Genomic DNA, 4,967 nt, shown 5'->3' with positions numbered 1-4,967 from the left:
GTGGGTGTCAGGCAGCTACACCATCTCTCCACTCAGCTTGTGAGAACTGCTCCCTCTGGCTGGCAATGGCTCACCTTGATGAGTGACAAGCAGAGGTGGGAAAGGCTTGCCTCACAACATGCAGATCTTGGTCCAGTGGCCTGTCCCTGATGGGAGATTTATGAGAGTGATACATGTTTATCCTCATATTGTGTAGTGACTGGAAGTCTGATAGTCCCAGTATTCTCACCTTTATTTTTCTCCTGTCTCTTTCTTTTTTTCAGTCTTTTTTTGTCCCTCCTCCCTTTACCTCTCCCTTGATCTTTATGCTTGTACTCCCATCCATCCCCTTTATCCTGAAAACTTCTTGTTTGTGTCTTTAAGTTTCTGTCATTGGTACATGTTGAGTAAAATGATCTTTGTCTTATGTAGTTTTGTCTGTCCAACTGCTCCTTCAAGTCTCTGTCAAAATTGTGGGCATGGTGAAACACTTAAGCATTAAGTGTTAAAATAAAAACACAGTCCACATTGCCTGAAACTCCAGCCTTGGGCTACTTAGTGGAATTTCAAAGAGAAAAAAAAAAAAAAGAAAGAGAGAGAGAGAGGGAGGAACTTGTGTTTCTCTCCACTGCCTTTGCAATGTAACTATCCTGCCTGGGCTCTCAGGAAATATTTGATCCATCTGTAGTCCCCCAGACAAAGGGGGAAAAAAGAGGCCTTATTAAACTCATGCAGGAAAACTGAGATCTTTATTTCTGCCTGTCTTTATGTAAAAATTAGCTTAAAAATGAGCTGCATTTAACTGTCTTAGAGGAAATTGGTCACTTATATACATTCTCAGAAATATAAAAGAAACTCACCAGAATACATTTCAGGTTCATGTGATCTGGGAAATACTCAATATTGAATTTATATCTGGTATTAAATCTAGCTTAAACTTGTGGGTTAATTAATACAGACCTGTCTTTAGAGTCATCAACATCAAGTATAATACTTTTATTGTACCAAGGGTTACTGAAAGTCAATAAGTGCACATTGTTTCTGTTATGAAGTTTGTCAACAAGGAAAATAACCATATATGATTAAACTTTTAAGTAAATGTAACCGAGATAAGAGCTTTTTGGTAAATTCTAGAGGAATAATGTTGTTATGGAAATGTCCATCTAAAATAGCTTATTCAGATTTTGGTAACTTGAAGCTGTATTAAGTTAAATGATACAAGTTTGTTGAATAGCTAGGTCATTCCCAAATAAGATACCGAGATATCAATTACTAACCAGAAAAACTAAAGAGATATAGAACTATTAATGTATATGTTTGGTGACACCCTGAGATGTTTTCTACCAATAAGACAGTTCATGGTTGCTTAAGGAAATTAGGATGTGTGTTTTCAGTAAAGAAGACATAAAGAATGGAATTGCATTTATTAAGGGAAAAGAAAGTAGTTTTCTCATAGAGCTGATTGTTTCTGGATGGAAAAAATAAGGGACAAACTAATATGGATACAGAAAGTGATGGAAGGTTTGTGCATGGTTGGGATTGGTTAGGTTTAGATTGAATTTAATTCAGTAAAATTAATTCTGTTGTTAAAAGTAAGCAGGTTCAAGACTAAATTTGGCTCTCTCTTTTAAGAGAACAAAGTTTCCTTGAAATGCTGCTTTTGATAGCAGAATGTGTGAATTTCCTTCCTTTAAGGGACCTATTTTGGCAGTCCTGCCTCTGGGGCAAGTCTGAGGCAGTTCAGGCTGTACTGAGGCTTTGCTTTTGCTAAGACTGGTATCATACAGGTGACCCATTCGACTTGCCTTTTCTACTTGAATTCTTGATAACTTTAAACAGCCAGGCTTCTGGGAAGATGACAGAAGAGTACGATGTGGAGATCACCTTCCTCCCCACAGATACACCAGAAATACATCTACATTTGGAACAACTCCTACAGAACACCTACTGAACGCTGGCAGAAGACCTCAGACCTCCCAAAAGGCAATAAAACCCCCATGTACCTGGGTAGGGCAAAAGAAAAAAGAATAAAGAGAGACAAAAGGATAGGGACAGGATGCGCACCAGTGGGAGGGAGCTGTGAAGGAGGAAAGGTTTCCACACACTAGAAGCCCCTTCAAGGGCGGAGACTGCAGGTGGCAGAGGGGGGGAGCTTTGGAGCCGCAGAGGAGAGTGCAGCCACAGGGGTGCGGAGGGCAAAGTGGAGAGATTCCTGCACAGAGGATCGGTGCCGACTGGCACTCACCAGCCCGAGAGGCTTGTCTGCTCACCCGCCCGGGGCGGGCAGGGTTGGGAGCTGAGGCTCAGGCTTTGGAGGTTGGATCCCAGGGACAGTACTGGGGTTTGTGATGTGAACACAGCCTGAAGGGGGTTAGTGTGCCATGGCTAGCCAGGAGGGAGTCCAGGGAAAAGTCTGGACCTGCTGAAGAGGCAAGAGACTCTTCTTCCCTCTTTGTTTCCTGGTGCACGCAGAGAGGGGATTAAGAGCACTCTTTAAAGGAGCTCCAGAGATGGGCGTGAGCCGCGGCTAAAAGCATGGACCCCAGAGACGGGCATGAGATGCTAAGGCTGCTGCTGGCACCACCAAGAACCCTGTGTGCGAGCACAGGTTTCTATCCACACCCCCCTTCCGGGGAGGCTGTGCAGCCCGCCACTGCCAGTGTCCCGGGATCCAGGGACAACTACCCCGGGAGAACGCACTGCGCACCTCAGGCTGGTGCAACATCACGCTGGCCTCTGCCACCACAGGTTCATACTGCACTCCATACCCCTCCCTACCCCGGGCCTGAGTGAGCCAGAGACCCCAAATCAGCGGCTGTTTTAACGCCGTCCTGTCTGAGTGAAGAACAGACGCCCTCTGGAGACCTACACGCAGAGGCGGGGCCAAATCCAAAGCTGAGCCCCTGGGAGCTGTGAGGACAAAGAAGAGAAAGGGAAATTTCTCCCAGCAGCCTCAGGAGCAGCAGATTAAAGCTCCACAATCAACTTGATGTACCCTGCATCTGTGGAATACATGAATAGACAATGAACCATCCCAAATTAAGGAGCAGTGTGGACAAAAGGCTCTTGGTGCTGCAGCCAGGAGTCAGTGCTGTGCCTCTGATGTGGGAGAGCCAGATTCAGGACACTGGTCCACAAGAGAACTCCCAGCTCCACGTAATATCAAACGGCGAAAATCTCCCATAGATCTCCATCTCAACACCAGCACCCAGCTTCACTCAACGACCAGCAAGCTATAGTGCTGAACATCCTATGCCAAACAACTAGCAAGACAGGAACACAACCCCACCCATTAGCAGAGAGGCTGCCTAAAATCATAATAAGTCCACAGACACCCCAAAACACACCAACAGACTTGGATCTGCCCACCAGAAAGACAAGATCCAGCCTCATCCACCAGAAAACAGGCACTAGTCCCATCCCCCAGGAAGCCTACACAACCCACTGAACCAACCTTGGCCACTGGGGACACACACCAAAAACAACAGGAACTACGAACCAGCAGCCTACAAAAAGGAGACACCAAGCACAGTAAGATAAGCAAAATGAGAAGACAGAAAAACACACAGCAAATGAAGGAGCAAGATAAAAACCCACCAGATTTAACAAATGAAGAGGAAATAGGCAGTCTACCTGAAAAAGAATTCAGAATAATGATCGTAAAGATGATCCAAAATCTTGGAAATAGAATAGACAAAATGCAAGAAACATTTAACAAGGACCTAGAAGAACCAAAGATGAAACAAACAATGATGAACAACACAATAAATGAAATGAAAAATACTCTAGATGGTATCAATAGCAGAATAACTGAGGCAGAAGAACGGATAAGTGACCTGAAAGAACCTAAATGCCCACTGACAGATGAATGGATAAAGAAGATGTGGTACATATATACAATGGAATATTACTCAGCCATAAAAAGGAACGAAATTGCATCATTTGTAGAGACGTGGATCAATCTAGAGACTGTTGTACAGAGTGAAATAAGTCAGAAAGAGAAAAACAAATATCGTATATTAACGCATATATGTGGAACCTAGAAAAATGGTACAGATGAACCGGTTTGCAGAGCAGAAATTGAAACACAGACGTAGGGAACAAACGTATGGACACCAAGCGGGGAAAGAGGCGGGGTGGGGGGGCGGTGGTGGTGCAATGAATTTGGAGATTGGGATTGAGATATATACACTAATATGTATAAAATAGATAACTAATAAGAACCTGCTGTATAAAAAAATAAATAAAATAAAATTCAAAAAAAAATAGTGGAAATAACTACTGCAGAGCAGAATAAAGAAAAAAGAATGAAAAGAACTGAGGACAGTCTCAGACACCTCTGGGACAACAATAAACGCACCAACATTCGAAGTATAGGGGTACCAGAAGAAGAAGAGAAAAAGAAAGGGACTGAGAAGATATTTGAAAAGATTATAGTTGAAAATTTCCCTAATATGGGAGAGGAAATAGTTAATAAAGTCCAGGAAGCACAGAGTCCTATACAGGATAAATCCAAGGAGAAATACGTCAAGACACATATTAATCAAACTGTCAAAAATTAAATACAAAGAAAACATATTAAAAGCAGCAAGGGAAAAACAACCAATAACCCACAAGGGAATCTCCATAAGGTTAACAGCTGATCTTTCAGCAGAAACTCTGCAAGCCAGAAGGGACTGGCAGGACATATTTAAAGTGATGAAAGGGAAAAACCTGCAGCCAAGATTACTCTACCCAGCAAGGATCTCATTCAGATTTGATGGAGAAATTAAAACCATTACAGACAAGCAAAAGCTGAGAGAGTTCAGCACAACCAAACCAGCTTTACAACAAATGCTAAAGGTTCTTCTCTAGGCAAGAAACACAAGAGAAGGAAAAGGCCTACAATAACAAACCCAAAACAATTAAGAAAATGGGGATAGGAACATACATATCAATAATCACCTTAAATGTAAATGGACTAAATGCTCCCACCAAAAGACACAGAT

This window comes from Lagenorhynchus albirostris, chromosome 17, assembly GCF_949774975.1.
Source record: "Lagenorhynchus albirostris chromosome 17, mLagAlb1.1, whole genome shotgun sequence".
Lineage (NCBI taxonomy): Eukaryota > Metazoa > Chordata > Mammalia > Artiodactyla > Delphinidae > Lagenorhynchus > Lagenorhynchus albirostris.
This window is presented reverse-complemented; position numbering follows the sequence as displayed.